General features: G+C 44.4%; 1 pseudogene; it reads left to right on the top strand.

Annotated features, from left to right (window-relative positions):
• Positions 1 to 171: 171 nt before the first annotated feature.
• On the top strand, positions 172 to 19,564 carry LOC131500956 (peptidyl-prolyl cis-trans isomerase A-like; annotated as a pseudogene).
• Positions 19,565 to 19,887: the final 323 nt, after the last annotated feature.

The following is a 19,887-nucleotide window of genomic DNA, read 5'->3' as shown; positions in this document are numbered from 1 at the left end:
CTTCACCTTGGTCAGCTCCTGCCCTGGGCGCTCATTGTTCTGGAGATGCTTCTTGTTCGCAAGCGGGACGATGGGCATGTCAGGGCGGAATGGCTTGACTTCCGGACTCCATTTTTCTAGGATGTTTTCTAAACTATTAAGCCTGTCAGCAGAGAAATGCATCAGGAGAGCATGAGTGTCCAGGTAGGAGAGGGGCCTCCAGTGATCACAATCTTCCTGCCCAGCTGTGTGCCACAAAGCCCGCTCGACCCCCTTTCCATCCACTTTGACGTCTGGTTCTCAGCCACTGTGGGTTCTCAGCCACTGTGGGTCCATACACCTCTGGGGACTGGTTCTTACTAAAGACACTGCACAGGGCTTACTGGCCAATGAGGAAGACAGCGAGTAGTAAAATATTTAATTACAAACTGATATGGTAGTGTAATTCATACAGAGACCTGGAGGGCCCTGCCCTACAACTGGGGAGGTGGTTGGGGAAAGTTTCTATATCAGCATCTATTTTTCTGTATAACAGCCATCCCCAAACTTAGTGGCTTAAAACAGCAATGTTTATTTTTGTCTACAAAGCTGTAATTTGGGCAGAATCTGGCCTGGACAGCAAGACTGTGCCCCACATGGCATCAGCCAGGGGCAGCTTGACTGGGATGGTTGGGTCTACTTTCTTAAGGATACAATTTACCATAAAACTCACCCTTTTCAACTCTACAACTCAGTGGTTTTTAGTAGGTCCACAAGGTTGTGTGGCCATCATCAGGATCTGATTCCAGGACATTCTTATTTCGCTAAAAAGAAATCTTGTACCCATTAAAAGTCACTCCCCATACTTCCCTCTCTCCAGCCCCTGGCAATCCCTACCCTACTTTCTGTCCCTATAGGTGTTAACATTCTGGGGATTTCATATAAATAGAAACATACAATATGTGGTCTCTTGTGTCTGTCAAGTTTCTGGAGGATCCACTTTTTTTTTAAATTTTTTTTTAATGTTTATTTATTTTTGAGACAGAGGGAGACAGAGCATGAACGGGGGAGGGTCAGAGAGAGGGAGACACAGAATCCGAAACAGGCTCCAGGCTCTGAGCTGTCAGCACAGAGCCCGACGCGGGGCTCGAACTCACAAACCGCGAGATCACGACCTGAGCCTAAGTCGGCCGCTTAACCAACTGAGCCACCCAGGCGCCCCTGGAGGATCTACTTTTAAAATGGCTCACCACATGGCTGGCTGGAAAGTCAGTGCCCACTATCAACTGGCTCTCACCCAGGAATAAGGACCAGCAATCCCCATTCCCCACCACGGGGACCTTTCCCTGGCTACTCCGGCTTCCGTATGGCCTGGCACCTGGGTTCCAACACTGGGCGTCCCCAGACAACCGGGCAAAAGCATTCCACCTCTTATGAGAGTCACATAATGTCACTCCTTCCAAAGTCACATAATGGCACTTCGATGGTTGTCTCAAGCTCATCCGGATTCAGGGCAAGGGAACACAGACCACCCGTCTCAATGGGCAGGGTCAGAGTCATCTTACAAGATCAGCGTGTGCTATGGGAGTTACAGTTGTATCTACAAAACTGTCACAGCTTCCCTGGGGAAGTGCTGTTCGAGCTGAGAGCTAACGGATAAGTAGGTGTCAGCTAGGCACCATGGTGGACGAGCATTCCAGGAATATGGAACAGCATGTGGCAAGGCCCTGAGGTGAAACAGTGAGGACACGGGAGGAAGTGAAAGCGGGCTCAAGTGACAGGGTCAGAGAGACAGTGAATTTGAAAGGGCGGATTGCACAGGGCTTTGTCTGTCATGTGCTTTAGCCATCTGCTGTGTCCGCTCAGGTTCCAGTGTCCGTTCTTCCAGAATGGTCAGCACCCCAGAGATCCACTGGGGAGCTATTAACTTCCCTCTCAAACCCCCCTTGCACTGGGGCTGTGGACAGTGGACACAAGACCCGGTTTTAGCCACTGAGGACATTCCTCACAAGCCCAGCAGCCTCAGCAATCGGTTCAGGAATGGACGTGTGACCCAAGCAGGGCCAATGAGACTCAAACCCAAGACATCAGCGGGAGCTATTGGACAAGGGATATAGTCTTTCTTTGGGAGTTATTAGGAGAAATATAGCTGAAAGTTATGGGTATCATCTTGTCTGTGAGTGAGGAGAAACTGACTGACAATGTCACTAACAAAGAGAAAGCCAGAACCAAGTGATGGAGACTGTTGAGCTCCTGGACCGTGACTGAGGCCAAATTTACTGCTGGACATTTTAGATACATGAGTCAATAAATTTTGGTTTAAGCTGATTGATTAGACTTAAACATTTTTTTATGTTTATCTATTTTTTAATTTTTTTAACGTTTATTTATTTTTGAGACAGAGAGAGACAGAGCATGAATGGGGGAGGGTCAGAGAGGGGGAGACACAGAATCTGAAACAGGCTCCAGGCTCTGAGCTGTCAGCACAGAGCCCGACGCGGGGCTCGAACTCACAGACCGCGAGATCACGACCTGAGCCGAAGTCGGACGTTTAACCGACTGAGCCACCCAGGCGCCCCATGTTTATTTATTTTTGAGAGAGAGAAAGAGACAGAGAGGGCGTGAGCGGGAAAGGGGCAGAGAGAGAGGCAGACACAGAATCCCACGCAGGATCCAGGCTCTGGACTCTCGGCACAGAGTCTGTCGCGGGGCTTGAACCCACAAACCGTGGGACCATGACCTGAGCAGAAGTCAGACGCTCAACCGAGGGAGCCACCCAGGCGCCCCTGATTAGACTTTTCGTGCAAATGAAATCTCTTCATTGGTAAGAAAAATTCATATGAAACATAACTAGAAGTACAGATGCTTGGCAGGTTTAAAAGCTGATTCATGCCTTTGTCCCTGACCCCTTTCTTTATATTCTCACGGATTTCTCCAAGGCTGCTGTGGGTATATGTGGTGGCATTAAGGAGATTCTGGAGGGACCCCTCTGGGCAAACAACTTTTTAAAAAAACAACCCCTTCCTTGGACTCAACCACATACCGGGAAGAACACAGGCTGAAAACTTCAGCCCCCAACTACCTACCCGGTGGGGAGCATTTATTCAGGGCACAGTGCAAAATTGCATGTCAGTGGCTTTCTCATAGAGGGACACCGTTTTCTAAAGGTTGGTGAGGTGACCCAAGCCATTTCAAAGATCACATTCAAACGCCACGATGGTCAGAGGAGAAAAGAACAACCTGTAGAATCTCCCCCAGAGATCCAAGGACTTCCCCACAAACACTTAGCAAACCTCTCCTCATGTTGGGTCTCCCTTCTATTCATTTCTTAACTTATTGAGGTGAAATTCACATAACATAAAAATCACCATTTTAAAACATAGAATTCAGTGCCTTTTAACATATTCACCATGTTGCACGACCATCACCACTATCTACGCCCGAGCATTTTCATCACTCCAAGGCGAAACCCTATCCCCATTGAGCAGACTCCCCCCACTCCCTGGGACTGTTATGACCAAAGAGGCTGGGAACATTCAGGTTCAGGTTAATGTGTGAACACGTGTTTCCCATTCGGAGATGTATACCCAGGTGTGGGAGTGCCAGATCACCTGGCGAGTCTCTGTGTACCTTTTTGAGGAACTGCCAGGCTGTTTTCCACAGGGACTGCAGTATTTCACATTCCTAGCAATGTCTAAGGGCTCCAATTTCTCCACATCCAAAGGATTGTTCTTTCTTTTTGTTTGTTTTACTACAGTCATCCTAGTGTTGGTGAAGTGTCTTGCTGTGGTTTTATTGGCATTTTCCTGGTAGCTAATGATGTTGAGCCTCTTGGCATGTGTTTGTTGGCCATTTGAGTATCTTCTTTGGAGAAATGTCTTTTCAAACATCTGGCCCATATTTTTTAAAGCTAGTTTATTTATTTTGAGAGAGAGAGAGAGAGAGAGACAGAGGAGGTGGAGGGGCAGAGAAAGAATCCTGAGCAGGCTCTACACTGTCAGCATGGAACCTCATGCGAGGCTCGAACCCGCAAACCATGAGATCATGACCTGAGCTGAAACCAAGGGTCAGATGCCTAACCAACTGAGCCACCCAGGTTCCCCAACCCTTGGTCCATTTTTAAATGGGGTTAGTTGTTTTCTTCTTCTTGAGTTGTAATCATTGTCTTTTGGGGTTTTGTTTTGTTTTGTTTTTTGTTTTTGAATATTCTGGGTATCAGAACCATAGCAAATGTACGATTTGCAAATATTTTCTCCTATTCTGTGGGTTGTCTTTTGACTCTCCTGACAGTGTGCTCTCATGCACAAACGTTTTCAGGTTTGATAAATAGGAAATTATTGATTATTGTTGCTATTAATCTGTTTTTGTTGCTGCTTGGGCTTCTGTGCCATGGATAAGAAACCATGGCCAATCCCAGATCATGAAGACTTGCCTCTAGGTTTTTGTCTAAGTATTTTATAGTTTCAACTCTTATATTTAGGTTGTTGATCCATTTTGAGTTAGTTTTGGTAAATAATGTTTGTTCAAGATCCAGCTTCCGTCTTTTGCATGTGTGTAAACAAGGTGAGTTCAAGGTCCAGCTTCCGTCTTTTGCGTGTGGATGTCCAGTTGTTCCATGATCATTTTGTGGAACAGATTGTTCTTTCCCCCAATGAATGGTCTTGGCGCTCTTGTCAAAATCCATGAACCGTGGACGTACAGGCTTATTTCCAGAATCTCAACTCTATTCCATTCATCTACATGTGTATCCTTATGCTGCTATCAAACTGTTTGGGTATTGTGGCTTCGTAGTAAAGTTTTTTATTTTTTATTTTTTTTTAACGTTTGTTTATTTTTGAGAGAGAGACAGAGAGTGAGTGGGGTCAGGGCAGAGAGAGAGGGAGACACAGAATCCGGAGCAGCCTCCAGGCTCTGAGCTGTCAGCACAGAGCCTGACACGGGGCCTAAACTCATGAACCATGAGATCATGACCTGAGCTTAAGTCGGACGCTTAACTGACTGAGCCACCCAGGTGACCCTTCGTAGTGAGGTTTAAACCATGAAGTTGAGTTTTCCAACTTTGGTCTTTCCCAAGATTCTCTTGGCATTTCAGGGTCCCTTAAAATACCATACAAATTTTAGATTTGGCTTTTTCGTGTCTGTTTGTAGTTTAGGAGGCCAAGTATCAGACAACTCGGGATGGCCTCTATACCTGAGAGCCCACTGACACTATTCAAACTAGCCAATCCAAAACCTGTTTACTCTGCCTCTCCCATTTCTTCCCTCTGAAACTCCAACAAAGGGTCTTTCTTGCCCATGGGTACCCCTTATCCTGACTGACCCAGGCCTTCTCTGTGTGCTCCCTAGCCCATGATATGGCATGCCCCTCTCTTGGCATCTGTGGGTCTAATAAACTATCTTTTCTTTTTTTACTAAAAATCTTTTTTAAATGTTTACTTTTGAAGGACGGAGAGACAGAGTGCGGGGTGGGGGCGCAGAGATAGAGGGAGACACAGAATCTGAACCAGGCTCCAGGCTCCGAGCCGGCAGCACAGAGCCTGATATGGACCTCAAACCCACGAGTCGTAAGATCATGACCCAATCCAAAGTCGGATGCTCAATGGACTGAGGCACCCAGGCACCCCAATAAACTTTTCTTCAATGGCAGTCCTCTCAGGATCTGTTGGCCTCATCATACCCGAATAATAATAAAGCCTGCACTATAAAATATTCAAGGGCAATGTTGACCAGAATTAGCAAAAGTAGACATTCTTGTCTCATTCCCAAACTTAGGGGGAAAGCTTTAAGTCTCCCACTACTGCATATGAGAAGGGTTTTTCTTATATGCCCCTTATGATGTTAACGTAGTTCCCTTCCAGTTGTGGAGTATTCTGATCATGAAAGGGTGTTGGATTTTATCAGACGCTTTTTTTTCTGCCTCGCCTGAGATGTTCATGTGGTTTTTCTCCCCCTCCATTCTATTGACGTGATGTTTTTGAGTGGGATGTTGCATATATGCCTGTTAGGTCTAATTACTTTGGAGTGTTGTTCAAGTTGTCTCTCTCCTTGTTCGTTTACTTATTTATTTATTAAAAACTTTTTTAAATGTTTATTTTTTCTTTTTGAGAGAGATACAGAGTACAAGCAGGGGAGGGGCAGAGAGAGAAGGAGGCACAGAATCCAAAGCAGGCTCCAGGCTCTGAGCTGTCAGCACAGAGCGCAACATGGGCCTTGAACCCATGCACCACAAGATCACGACCTGAGTTGAAGTCAGATGCTCAACTGACTGAGCCATCCAGGCACCAGCGCCCCTCTCCTTGTTTATTTTTTATCTAGCAGTTCTATCTATTATTGAAAGTAGGGTGTTGTAGTTTCCAACTATTATTGTTGAACCATTTCTCCTTCAACTCTGGCAGTTGTTATTTCATATATTTCAGAGTACATATAGATTAATCTTTGTGACATATTCTTAATGGATTTACCCTTTTACCATTACATAATGTCCTTTGTCTCTTGTAACAGTTTCTTATTAAAGTCTATTTTCCTTTCTCTCTCTCTTTTTTTTTAAGATTTTACTTTTAAGTAACCTCTACACCTAATGTGGGGCTCAAACTTACAACCCCGGGATCAAGAGTTGCATGCTTCACTGACTGAGCCAGCCAGGTGCCCCTAAAGTCTACTTTTCTGCTATCAGTATAACCATTGTTTACAATGGATTATCTTTTTCTATCCTTTGTCTTTCAGTCTGTTTATGTCTTTGGATCTCTTTTGAGGGTAATGTTGGTTCCTATTATTTTACTACTCTGTCAACTTGCTCCTTAACTGCAGAGTTTAATCCACTTGCATTGAACGCGATTACTGATAAGACTTACTTCGGTTTTGTTATTTGTTTTTTCTATGTCATTATCTTTTTTGTTCCTCAGTTCCCCCATTACTGCCTACTTTTTTATTAGATAGAGGTTGTCTAGTATACCATTTTGATTCCTATATCTCTTGTACTATATATTTTTCAGTTATGTTCTGAGAGGTTGCCCTGGAAATTACAATTAACATCTTAATTTAAAACAAGCTGGTTAGAATGAGCACCAACTTAGCTTCAATAATGTATAAAAATCTTACTCCTACCCAAGCCTCAGTTTCCTCACCTGAACAGGGAGGGTCAAATCAGAAGAGAAGTTACATCTAACACTCAGGGGAGTGCTTGGTGACCAATCAGTGGCAGCTGATTATTGTGGTTATTATTATTGGTGGTGCCACCAATGGGCAAATTATCAATCTACATTTGCCTCTGCTTCCTGACCTAGAGAGCTGGGATATTGATATACAGAACTTGCCTACAGGATTGTTATGAGGATCAGACAGAGTAGAAAGTGTTTTGAATGCTGCTGGGCATATGTAAGTACACAACACACATTAGTTATTACTATTATTTATTCTTTGTCACTATGTTTTACACACAAGGAACTACTTAGAACAGCTTGAATATGCTCCATTGTTTGCAGCTCCCATGCGATTTTCTTTGCTGTGCCTTCTGCCTAGGACGCCACCCTCCCCCTCATTTCCCTAGGTCAAAACCCCAATTGTGTCTTCTCTGGCCCCAACAGCACTGTCGCCGGTGTCGGTGAAACGTTCCCTCATCCCCTCATTGGGATTTTATTGATCCGTCTTGCGATACTTATTTCTGGCTTTGTGCAAAAATCTATTTGTCTCCTGTCCTCTCGAAGGAGCCTCTCTCTCTACTTCAGGTAACATGTAAACCAGAGCAGACCCCCATTAGACACCTGTTACCCTAAAGAGGCCGGGGCCATTTTTAGAAGGAACCAGATAAGGCCTGCTTGGAGTCAGGGAAAGCAAGCAACTGATCCCTTTGGTGACTCCCATCTGTCTGTTGCCAAGACACAGAATAAATGCACTGATAGGGACAAATTCTTGTGGTTCAAGGAGTTGCTGATTAGTAACCTCCTGTCTAGGGGAGAGACATTACCACACCAGTGGCTTCATCAATGGCTACTGGGGGAAGCCCTGTGGGGCTTTATCAAGGACAAAGCTGAGGAACCTCCCCACGCAGTTAAACTGACGGAAACACAATGGACCCATTGCTACAAAGGAAGGCAAACAAACAGCCGGCCCAGGCAGGGACCTTTCCCTCAGTTGAGATGTTTGAATTCCTTTCTGGGAAATGGATAAGACAGCCACCAGAGCTCAAGGCCTCCCACTCTTCATTTGCAAACTGAAATGCTTTGGGGCATCTTCCTTAGACAAGAGTGTTATGAACTCTTGTTAATTTCGGGACTAAAATGAACAACAGTCCTTGCAAGGCCTGCTGGTTGCCAGACCCACCAAAGGTGTTATCCCTGCAAATTCCCCCTTCCAATGAAGGAAGGAGGCACCTGGCTGACTCAGTGGAACATCGGCTCTTGATCTCTGGGTTGTGAATTCAAGCCCCACGTTGGGTGTGGAGCCTACTTAAAAAAAATTTTTTTTAACTTCAAAAAAAATTATAAAAAGAATGACCGGAAGGGGCAGGTTCCCCCTGAGGTTTCGAGTCCTTACTTTCCCAGTGAAACCTACCCCAGCCACCCTCCTGGAAATTGCATCCTGCCTCCACCCGCACCCCACATTCCCAAGTTCCCAAAGCAGCCCTCACCACCCTCTAACGTGCTATATGATTTAAGTTATTACATATGTTTGTTAATTGTCTGACGCTCCCTCACACTCCCCCAGGGCCACGTCCTCAAAGGTGGGGTTATCACTCACAATATATCAATCCTGTATCATCATCCACTTAACCAGTCCCCCGATGGGCACTTAAGTTGTTGCCAAACTTTTGCAATTATAAACATACTGTGGCGAACACCCCTGGGCACATGTCTGTGCATATCTGCGTGTTTATACTGTGAACAGATTCTTCCGTACAGAATTGCTAAGTCAAAGTACCAAGAGTCTAAATATTGACAGATACTGTGAACAGCTCTTCCAAAGAGACCATCCATTTAGGCTCCCACCCATGGTGTATGAGAGGGCTCAGTAAGGATTGGGCAAACTGGGGCTACTGGTGGGGAGGGTCCCACCTCCTTATACTGATGAACTGGTCAAGTTTACAGCTGTAGACTCTTCAGGTCCAAGGGACATAAAAGTTCACCTTGCTCTCATCCAAATCTCCTCCCAAGGCAGCAAGCCTCTCCAACAGAGCCTTATTTTGAATTCTCCTCTTGTCAGCGGCTGGGGTCAGACTCCGCATCTACGGTCCTCAGGAGAAATCGCCACTGCCAGAGGTCTTGTTAGTTCCAGTAAGTTCATTGTATCCCTGGATCAAAATCTACTTCTCTGAAACCCCACCGCACCTACCCTAGCTCCGTTCTTGGGAACAATTCAAACAAGGCTAGTCCTTTTCCACGTGGCAGCCCTTAAGATATTTAGAGACTGTGTAAAATCTCTTCTAACTCTTCTCCTCCTGGAGTAAACCTTCCTGACTCCAGCCAGACTCATCCCCTCGATATGAACGTGCTTGATCCAGATGTCCTTGAGCTTGGTGGCCAAGAATGAGCTTGAGGGGCCTCCAGGCCTGGGTTCAAGTCCCTGTTCCCACACTTCCCAGCTGTCTGACTTTGGCCAAGGGAGCTTCCTCCCTTGGAATATTTTTATAACAATAGTACCCACCTGGTAGGGTTTCCAGTTGGGCTGCTTTCCTGCATAAAAAGCAATCTAACACGATATTTTATGATTGTGTTGGCATAAAGACAAATACAATAAAGGCAGGGCCCTATTTATCATTTTCTTTTGATTCTAAATAGTTAAACTATTTTTCACGGGGCCCTAAAAGTAAGTATCATGGCTTAGGCGCTCTGCCTTCTGTCACTGGATGAGTACGTGGGCTCTGGTTCCTGGGAGAAGAAGAGAAAACAGGTATAGTATATAAAATGCTTAGCATAGCACAACTTAATAAATGATGATCAAAAATTCTATTTGAAAATATATGCATATGGTAAAAAAAAAAAAAATTCACACAGTTCAAAAGAGTGAAAAGCAAGACTCCCTCCTATACCCAACGAGTACCTAAGAAAGAGATCCAGGGGCACCTGGGTGGCTTAGTCGGTTAAGCATTCAACTCTTGGTTTCAGCCCAGGTCATGATCTCATAGTTCGTGAGTTCTAGCCCCACATCATGAGGCCTTCTTGGGATTCTCTCTCTCCTCCACTCTCTGCCTGTCCCCTGCTTACTCTCTCTGTCTCTCTCTCTCTCAAAATAAATAAATAAACTTTAAAAAGTTTAGTCTCACAGAAGAGGTACTAAACCTCTTTGAAATATTGTAGAAAAAAATTTTTGAGAGACATTAAAGAAGACCAAAATCAATGAAGAGTTATATACCATGTTAATTGATTAAGAGATTCAAGATTTAAAGGTGTTAATTCTCCCTTATAATGATTATGGATCAAATGCAACCCCGATCAAAAGTTCAGCTTTTTTTTTTTTTTTTTTCTCCAGAACTTGACAATCTGATTTCAAAACTTACACGGGAATGGAAAGAGGCAAAAATCGCGAGACACTCTTGGTTGGGGGGGAAACCAAAGTGAAAGATTTGCTTTATTGGATATCAAGACTTACCATAAGACTTAAATAAAACACAGAGATCACTAGCAATAAGGAAATAGGTTAATAAATTCAACTGAACTGAATTTAGAAACTCTTGCTCGAAAGAAACTTCTTCAAAAACAGGTTAGGAAAAAACCCACAGGGGAGTTGAAGATATTTGTCATATACATAAATGACAAAGAACTTGTCCCCAGACCAGAGAACTCCTTCAGACCTCTGAGAAAAAGACAGACAATTGGTAGAAAAATGGCAAAAGACTTTAACATGCCCTTGGCAATAGTAAGAAATCCATACGGCCAATAACCTAGAAATGAGTCCTTGTAATCAAGGCTTACAAATGCAAATTTAGACCACAATGAGATACCACTATACAGTCTACATATATTATGCACTTTTTCCATATGCATGTTGTATTTTACCCTGGGCATGTGTTTGAAACATGTATATGTGCACAAAGCGAAAAAAATGCAAACAGACAAAATATACAAACAGTAGGTCTTTCTACCCCCCTGACCTCCAAACCCCTCCCTCCAAATATCCTGTGACTACCAGGGGCTCGTAAGGCCTTTCAGAGATGTCCTACGCTCACAGTAGTGTTAATGAATACGTACGTGGCCACCTTTCCCTGGATAATCAGTACCAACCTTACATCAATTAGGGTTTGACTGGGGAAGCAGAATCGGTGTGAGTCCTTACTACTCATAATAAGGGGTCTGTTCTGAGAATTAAATCTTACACGATCGTGGGAGCTGGTGGAGAATTCAGTAGACAGTTGCTGTGTCTTTATTGGATGGTGGACCTCAAGTTGCTGTGGTATCAACAACGCCAGCAGTTGGGGGACAAAAGAGCTAGACATGATGTTGTTGAGGAGAAGGAAGAGAAACCGGAAACCGCGTCCATTTTTGATGTTGCCTTTTCTATTACGGCCATTCCAGAACATACAGTGTGGTATCTCATTGTGGTTTGATGAAATATTCTGAGATAAGTTACAGAAGTCACGAGTTCACGTTCATGCGACTCCCAGTCACATCTACAAAACATGATCATGTCCCTCAGCTCTGAAAAGTTTTCCTTCATATTATTTCTTTGATAAATTTCTCTCCTTTGTTTTTCCAGTTTTATTTTTGAGAAATTGTGATTCTTTAGATGTTAGGCCTTCTGTTGTGAGCTTCTAATGTCCTCTTTTCTCTCTGGAAGATGTCCTCAGTTTTTTCTTCCCCTTGTTTCACTGAATATTTTTTACTTTTTGATTTCTTCTTTCTCAGAGCCTTTTTTTTGGTTGTTGTTCCCTGAATGTTCCTTTTGAAAGATACCTTGTTCATGTTTTAGGTATGATATATCATCTGTTATCTCTCTACAATGTTTACGGTAGCTTTTCGGAACTTGATTACCCTCATTGTTTCTCCAAATCCCTTTTTGCTAATTGTTTTGGATTTGTCTTTCATAATAACAGCTTTTCTCAGATGTCTGGACTCTTTGGCTGCCTGTTCACGTTTTAGAGTGAGACACGAAAAGCTTCTGGAAAGGTCTGCAGTGAAGAGAGGTTTGTAGACCAGTCAGTTCCATTGTAGGGAGATGTGAGGGATACAGGCTTATCACTGGAGAGCTTATCAAATGTCAGTATCTGTAGATCTTCCTCTCGGACCACTCAGTTTCCTGGAGAAGAATTCTGCAATTTCCTCCATGAAGGTTGTGGTAGTTATTGGTTTTATTTACCAAGTATTTTTTTTGTCTCCCTCCTTTCAATCACATCTGAACCCTTGAAGTTGGCCTGGACCGCATGAATAGTTCTAACCAATGGCTAAGTGATGTTTTACAAAGGTGCCAACATCAATCGTTGAGGGAAAGAACAGTCTTTTCAATGAATGGTCCTGGGACAACCAGATATGTGTGTGCAAAAGAGTGAATTTGGACCCCTACTTCACGCCATAAACAAAAGTTAATTCAAAATGGATCAGTGATCTAAATATAAGAGCTGAAACTATAACACTCTTAGAAAACATTGAGGTGAATCCTCATGATCATGGACTTGCTGATGGACTCTTAGGACACCAAAAGCCCAGACAACAACAAAAAAATAGAAAAATTGGACTTTCACAAATTAAAAACTTCTGTGCATTAAAGGACATTATCTAGAAAATGAAAAGACAACCAACAAAATGGGAAAAAGTATTTGCAAATCATATATCTGATAAAGACCTAGAATCCAGAATATATGCAGAACACTTAACCCAATGACAAAAAAGCAGACAACCCAATGAAAACACGGGCAACAGACTTAGAATAGACACGCCAAAGAAGATATGCAAATGGTCAGCCAGTACATAACAAAATGCTCCACATCATTAGTCATCAAGGAAATGCACATACACCCAGGAGGTTACCTACAATGAAAACAAACAATCCAACAGAAAATAACAAGTGTTGGTGAGGGTGGGACGAAATCGAAACCCTCATACATTGCTAGTGGGAATGTAAAATGGTTCAGCTGCTGTGGAAAACATTGATTCGTCAAAAACTTAAAACACAGAGTTACCCACGACCCAGCAATTCCACTCCTAGGTAGCCACCTAAAATACTAAAAACAGGTACTCAAACAAATATGCATGGACACCCGTGTTGATAGCAGCACTGTTCGCAAGAGCTGAAAGATGGAGACAGTACAGATGTCCATCAGCTAATGAACCGAACAAAACATGGTGTATGCACACAATGGAGTATCATCCAGCCATTGAAATGATGAAGTTCTGACACATGTTATGACATGGATGAACATCTAAAACATTATGCTAAGTGAAAGGAGCCAGAACAAAGGCCACAGAGTATATGATTCCATTTATAGTTGATCCTCAATATTCATGGTAGTAATGCTCAATAAAGCATTACACTGAATTAGCACGTACTGAGCTGTTGTTCCTAGGGAAAATACAGTTCCTAGGGGAAATGTGAGCCTCTGGCCACAACATGTTTATGAACTAATGAATACATAACCCCTTGATTTATGTGTGTTTCTTTTTAAAGAAATCATTTTGGGGCACATGGGTAGCTCAGTCGGTTAAGCATCTGACTTTGGCTCAGGTCACGATCTTGCAGTTTGTGAGTTCAAGCCCTGCACTGGGCTATGTGCTGACAGCTCGGGGCCTGGGGCCTTCTTCCGATTCTGTGTCTCCCTCTCTCTCTGCTTCTTCCCTGCTCGCGTTCTGTCTCTTTCTCTAAGAAATAAATAAACATTTTTTTTTAAAAAAAGGAAATCACATTGAGGGACGCCTGGGTGGCTGAGTCGGTTAAGCGTCAGACTCTCGATTTTGGCTCAGGTCATAAATCTCACAGTTCCTGGGTTCAAGCCCCACAGTGGGCTCTGAGCTGACAGCTCAGAGACTGGTTGGGATTCTGTCTCCCTCTCTCTCTGCCCCTCTCCTGCTTGTTCTCTTGCTCTCTCTCTTTCTCTCTCTCTCAAAATAAGTAAATAAACTTAAAAAAAAAAAAAAGAAATCATATTGTATATATATTTTTAACTCATTAACATTGAAGTCACAGCCAGTAGATAATAACCCATGCTTGAACAAAGCTTATCTAACCTACATACTTTCATAGCACAGGAGACAGCACTCCAGCACTATGCTTGAGACCATTTTTATTTGTTTGTTTGTTTAAAAGTTTATTTATTGGGGTGTCTGGGTGGCTCAGTCAGTTGAGCGTCTGACTTCAGCTCAGGTCATGATCTCGCAGTTTGTGGGTTCGAGCCCTGTGTCGGGCTCTGTGCTGATAGCTCAGAGCCTAGGGCCTGCTTCAGATTCTGTATCCCCCTCTCTCTACACCCACCCCTGCTTGTGCTCTCTCTCTGTCTTTCAAAAATGAATAAACATTAGGGGCGCCTGGGTGGCTCAGTCGGTTAAGCGTCCGACTTCGGCTCAGGTCATGATCTCATAGTTCGTGAGTTCGAGCCCTGCGTTAGGCTCTGTGCTGACAGCTCAGAGCCTGGAGCCTGCTTCAGATTCTGTGTCTCCCTCTTTCTCTGCCCCTCCCTTGCTCATGCTTTGTCTCTCTCTGTCTCAAAAATAAATAAACATTAAAAAAAATTAAAAAAAAAAAAAGGGGCGCCTGGGTGGCTCAGTTGGTTAAGCGTCCGACTTCAGCTCAGGTCACGATCTCGCGGTCCGTGAGTTCGAGCCCCACATCAGGCTCTGGGCTGACGGCTCAGAGCCTGGAGCCTGCTTCTGATTCTGTGTCTCCCTCTCTCTCTGCCCCTCCCCCGTTCATGCTCCGTCTCTCTCTCTCTCTGTCTCAAAAATAAATAAACGTTAAAAAAAATTGTTTTTTACAAAAATGAATAAACATTACACAAAAATTAGAGCTTATCTCTTTAAAAAAATAAAAATAAATAAAAGTTTATTTATTTATTTTGGGAGATAGAGAGTGCATGTGCGTGAGCAATGGAGGGGCAGAGAAAGAGAGAGAGGGAGAGAGAGAATCCCAAGCAGGTTCCTCGCTGTCAGCACAGAGCCCTACGTGGGGCTCCATCTCAGAAACCATGAGATCATGACCCGACCAGAAACCAAGAGTCAGAAGCTTAAACGACTGAGCCATCCAGGCACCTCTGGACCATTTCAAACAGTGAAATCACCGACAAAAAGTGCCAATAAAAATGCAAAATACATGGCACCAAATATACCACAAGAAGGACACTTGTTTAGAGTGTGAGAGCTGAAGGAAAAGGACCACTGCATTGTTTGACCTCAGTTGGGAACATGCGTGTTAAGCAACTCAAATTTTTTGCTAGTCTGGACATTTCCGTGAATGACCATGAAAGCAGCCGCAAGTATTGATTGTGAGATTACAAATAAATTTTAGAGAGTAGGCAAATTCAGAAACATGAAATCCACAAGTAATGAGGGTTAATATCTGTAAAAGATCGGGAACAGGTCAATCCAGAGATATAATGCTGTAAATGGATGTCTGCTGGAGGCCGGTGGGGAGGGGCCTGGGGAACAACCGTTTATGGGCACGGGATTCTTTCTCGGGTGATCACAGTGTTTCGAACTAAAGAAGGTGATGATTACAGAATATTGTAAAGTACTAAATACCAGCAAATCGTTTGTTCTGTTTTGTTTTTTAAGATTTAAACATTTTAAGTAATCTCTGCACCCAATGTGGGGCTTGAACTCATACCCCCAAGATCAAGAGTCATGTGTTCTTCTGACTGAGCCAGCCAGGTGCCCCAAGAACTGTGCATTTTTTTAATTAAAAAATTTATTTTACTGTTTATTTATTTTTGAAAGAGAGAGGACAGAGCATGAGCAGGGGCGGGGCAGAGAGAGAGGGAGACACAGAATCCGAAGCAGGCTCCAGGCTCTGAGCGGTCAGTGCAGAGTCCAATGTGGGGCTCGACCCCCCGAACTGTGAGATCACGACCAGAGCTGAATTGGACACTTAACTGACTGAGCCACCCAGGTGCCCCAAAGTGTTCATTTTTAAGTGGTGAATTTGGGGGGCGCTCGGGTGGCTCAGTTGGTAGAGTGTCCAGTGCTTGATTTTGGCTCAGGTCACAATCCTAGGGTCGTGGGATAGAGTCCCATGTCCAGCTCTGTGCTGAGCATGGGGCCCGCTTAAGATTCTTTCCTTCCCTCTGCCCCACTGTTCCTCCTCACCATTCACATGCTCTCTCTCTCTCTAAAAAAATAAAAATAAAAATCAATAAACGGTGAATTTTACACTCTGAATTTCATCTAAAAAATGGTATGTGTCGCTTCAAGCTAGAGCATTTAATGACCACTGTGGGACCCTCTGAACCCCTCTTTTCCCTTTGGCGTGGTGATCATCCACCTGTGAGACCACGACTGCTCTAACAGACTGAGTAAACATAACCCACAAGGACACGAAGCTTGAGCAAAAGTAATGGACCTTAGTTGTTTCGAACCACTGGGTTTCAGGTGTTTTTTGTTACCGCAGCATGACTTAGCCAATCTTGACTTTTCAGAGGTCTTGGCCTGCCTGTCATCATCATGGGAGCAGAATGGGGGTGGGGGCTTGGGGCTCCCCCCCGCTTTCCCAGGTACACTCTCCCTGAATCCTTCTGTCTTGAGTTCTACCACCCACTCTTTCCCACGCCCTGCCCCTTCCCACATACAGGCTTGCTGATACCTTCTGTCTTATGCTGTGGCTGGGGAAGATGTCACCTGCTCTGTGGGGCGGGAGGAATCCAGCCTTTCCTTGTGCTGACTTCCATGCAGCCCTTCAGGTCTCAGCCTCCACGTGTAACTGGTTTCTCAGACTCCTCTGGCCTCTAGGGTAGGGATTAGCTTAGTTCTTGCCGGCCTCCATGCCTGTAGTTCGCTCACTGGCTCACCACTTTTTTTCCATCTGCTAGCATCGTGTGCCCATTCCTCATCTCAGGTTGTTTCGTCTCCTGTTCTCCTTGTCCTCATCAATCGAAACCTTTCTTGTCCCTTGATGGTCGTTTCAGAGAGGTTACGAGAGGGAGCAGAGATAAAATGTGTTCACTGTGTCGTGTCTCGCTGGGGTCAGGAGTGTTTTCCTGTTCATTCATTGGGCATAGACCAGCATCACCATTTATGGTGGCAGGGTAATGTGCCTTTCTAGGGATATATCCCCCCAGAGGGGTAACTGGCAATGTCTGGAGACATTTTTGGTCATCACAACTAGGAGTGGGGTAGGCTGCTATTAGCATTCAATGAGTAGAGGACAGGGATGCTTCCAAACATCCTGCACTGCTCAGGACAGCCCCGCACAACAAAGACTTATCTGGACCAAATGTCAATAGGGTGGAGGTTGAAAAACTCTGCTCTAAGGGATTTCTACCGTCTTGAGAATAAAATTCAGACTCTCTAGTACAGTCTGCAAGTCCCCAGCCTAGCTTTTCACCACTCCCCTTGGGACACTCTACTCCAGCCACAAGCATCTTCTTTTCGTTCCTGGAACATACCAAGCTTGTTCCTGCCATAGGACCTTTGTACTTGCTGTTTCCTAAGCGTGAAGCGCTCTTCCCCAGATTTTCTGGTTGCTGACACCCTTTTCATTCAGGTCTCAGTTCAAATATCACCTCCCCTGTGAGATTTACCTTGACCAACTCATCTGCCCCTCTGGCCTCAACACTCAACCCTCCCCCTCCCAACCCAAGGAACTTTCTGTAAATAACTGTTTACAGGTGACCCTTGAATGACACAGGTCTGAACCGTGGAGGTCCACTTACATGCAGACTTTTTTCTATAAACGTGGTTCAGTACTCTAAACGCATTTTTTGTTCCTTATGATTTTCTCTTTTTAAATGTTTATTTATTTATTTTGAGAGAGAGAGAGAGAGAGAGAGAGAGAGAGAGAGAAAGAGAAAGAATCCCAAGCAGGCTCCACACTGTCAGTGCAAAGCCTGGACACCGGGGCTCAATCTCCGGAGCCAAAATCAAGAGCCAGACACTTAACTGACTGAGCCACCCAGGTTCCCCTGCTTTTCTTAACATTTTCTTTTCTCTAGCTTACTTGGTTGTAAGAATACAGTATATAATACATACAACATACAAAAATCTATGTTTATCAACTGTTTATGTTATCAGTAAGGCTTCTGGTCGACTGTAGGTTATTAGAAGTTAACCTTTGGGGGAATCAAAAGTCATGTGCAGATTTTCAACTGTGTGGGGGAGGGAGGGTTGGTGCCCCTAACCCCTGTGTTGTTCAATGCTCACCTGTATTATGTTCTTCAAAGTACCAATTCCTGAAACTGGCTTTTGTTTCTCCTTTGTTTTCATTTGTTTATTACTTACTAGATGTTATCTCCAAGAGAGCAGGGACCCTGTCAGTTTGGATTTTGAGTGTTTTGCCTCGTACATGGTTACTGCTCAGTAGACGGACAAAATATCTTGTTTAGTGATCTTCAAGTGTCTCGTGTTTATGCTAGGAGAACTTCTTTTTAATGTTTACTGATTTATTTTTGAGAGATAAAGATAGGGAGCAGGGGCGGGGCAGAGAGAGAGGGAGACAGAATCCCAAGCAGGCTCCACGCTGTCAGCGCAGAGCCTGAAGAGGAGCTCGAACTCATGAAGTGCGTGGCTCTTGACCTGAGCTGAAACCAAGAGTCACCTGAGCCACCCAGGCGCCCCTCTCCTAAAAGAACTTCTAAGAACCCTGTTCTCCTTGCACATTTCTTTTTTTCTTTTAATGCTTATTTACCTTTGAGACAGAGAGCGAGTGGGGGAGGTGTAGAGAGAGAGGAAGACATAGAATCCGAAGCAGGCTGCAGGCTCCCAGCAGAGAGCCTGAGGTGGGGCTTGAACCCACCAGCCGTGAGATCATGACCCGAGCCGAATGCGGACGCCCAACCGACTGTGCCACCCAGGCGCCCCTCCCCTTGCACATTTCCAAGTTGAATCTACAATTTGTGTATCATAAGTTTAAATAGTGGCAGCCTAATTTCCCAATTATCATATTCATATGTTAGGCTATAACTTTCACCGCACATTTTTAAACACACCTGCCATCACTCTTTAAAAATACAAAATCTCTGAGCAGAAGCCGCCACCCTGGAGCCTCCTGCACCACCCAACCACGGTCACCCCTGCCGTGGACGGCCAGCCCTTGGGCCTCATCTCCGTGGAGCTGTTTGCGGACAAAGTTCCCAAGCCAGCAAGCAGAAAACTTTCCTGCTCTGAGCAGGACAGAAAGGATTTGGTTATAAAGCTTCCTGCTTTCTCAGGACGATTCCGGGATGAATGCGCCAGGGCGGTGACGTCACACGCCACATCGGCACTGGCAAAAGTCCGTGTATGGGGAGACATCTGATGATGAGAATTTCATCCTGAAGCACGTGGGTCCTGGCATCCTGTCCATGGCAGATGCTGGACCCAATACAAGCGGTTCCCCGTTTTTCATCCCCACCGCCAAGATTGAGTAGTTGGATGGCAAGCGTGTGGTCGCTGGCGAGGTGAAAAAGGGCAGGAATATTGCGGAAGCCATGGGTTGCTTCGAGTCCAGGAATGGCAAGACCAGGAAGAAGATCACCATTGTGGACTGTGGACAAATCTAATAAATTTGTCTTGCAGTTTGTTTTTTTTTAAGTTTTAAAAATTTTATTATAATGTTTATTTACTTCTTTTTGAGAGAGAGAAAAAAGAGAGAGCCAGAGAGGGGCAGAAAGAAAGGGAGAGAGAAATCCCAAGCAGGCTCCAAGCTTTCAGTGAAAAGCCCAATGTGGGGCTCGAACTCATAAACCGGGAGATTATGACTGGAGGCGAAACCAAGAGTTGGAAGGTTAATGACTGAACCATCCAGGGCAGGCACCCAGTATTTGACTTGTGTTTTATCTTGATTACCAGACGATTCCTCTGTAGCTCAGCAAAGCTTCGCCCC

Source organism: Neofelis nebulosa, chromosome 18, assembly GCF_028018385.1.
Source record: "Neofelis nebulosa isolate mNeoNeb1 chromosome 18, mNeoNeb1.pri, whole genome shotgun sequence".
In the NCBI taxonomy this organism is placed as follows: Eukaryota; Metazoa; Chordata; class Mammalia; order Carnivora; family Felidae; genus Neofelis; species Neofelis nebulosa.
The sequence above is the reverse complement of the archived record's forward strand: the minus strand, read 5'-3'. Positions and strand labels throughout refer to the sequence as shown.